This window comes from Sinocyclocheilus rhinocerous, unplaced genomic scaffold (genome assembly GCF_001515625.1).
Source record: "Sinocyclocheilus rhinocerous isolate Xijiao unplaced genomic scaffold, SAMN03320098_v1.1 scaffold2029, whole genome shotgun sequence".
NCBI classification, from domain to species: Eukaryota; Metazoa; Chordata; class Actinopteri; order Cypriniformes; family Cyprinidae; genus Sinocyclocheilus; species Sinocyclocheilus rhinocerous.
The window spans coordinates 115867-116976 of NW_015629519.1; the positions used below are offsets into that span (position 1 = coordinate 115867).

General features: G+C 53.1%; 1 pseudogene; it reads right to left on the bottom strand.

Moving 5' to 3' along the window:
* The window catches only part of LOC107739065 (uncharacterized), a 4728-nt pseudogene extending 3734 nt beyond the window's left edge, over positions 1-994 (bottom strand).
* Positions 995-1110: the final 116 nt, after the last annotated feature.

Below are 1110 nucleotides of genomic sequence, written 5' to 3' on the forward strand. Positions count from 1 at the left end.
TGCACCGTGGGTTGGTGGAAGGTGCACTTTTCAGCCTTGAGGAATAGGTGGTGCTCTCTCAGGCGTTGGAGGACCTCCGCAACGTGCTGGCGATGTTCGGCCTGGCTCCGGGAGTAGATGAGGATGTCATCTATGTAGACAATTACGAATCGATGGAGAAACTCCCGGAGCACCTCATGCATGAAGTCCTGGAATACGGAGGGGGCGTTGGCAAGTCCATAGGGCATGACCAGATACTTGTAGTGGCCAGTAGGGGTCACAGGGGCAGTCTTCCATTCATCCCCCTCACGTATCCGGATGAGGTTGTAGGCACTGCGGAGGTCCAACTTGGTGAAGATGGTGGCCCCACGGAGATGTTCAAGGGCATTTGGGACGAGGGGAAGAGGATATCGGAACTTGACGGTGATATTATTTAGTGCTCGGTAATCTATACAGGGCCTCAAACCTCCGTCCTTCTTGGCCACGAAGAAGAAGCTCGATGCAGCAGGGGAATTAGATGGACGGATGTAACCTTGACCCAGCGCCTCCTTGATGTAGTCCTCCATGGCCTTCTGTTCAGGAAGCGACAGTGAATAGATTTTTCCCCGAGGCACTGGCTCACCCGGAATGAGATCTATGGCGCAGTCCCATGGCCGATGTGGTGGTAAGCGGGAGGCTTGTTTCGGGCAAAACACGTCGTTGAAGGGGGCATAGCAGGCTGGAATGTCTATGGATTGCTTCTCGATGGGACTTTCAACGGAGGTTGAATTCACGGGAAGGACCTCCGTGAGTTTCTTGGCTGGTGATGGAGTCACGGGGAAGCAGTCTGGGAAACAATTCTTGCCCCACTTCAGGACTTCTCCCGTCTTCCAAGACAGAATGGGATTGTGCTTTATCAATCACGGATGCCCTAAGATGATGTCAGCAGTAGACCCCTCCAGAACCAGAAGATGAATGTCCTCAGAATGAAGTTGACCGAGACGAAGAGTGATGGGGCCCACACGATATCGTACATGTCTACGACATAGTGGTGTTCCAGTTATCGACTGGACTTGGTAGACGGTCTCAGTGGTGGTAGCTTGTAACTTGAGCTGGCGGCAGAGGTTCCTGGAGATGAAGTTTCCTGCTGAC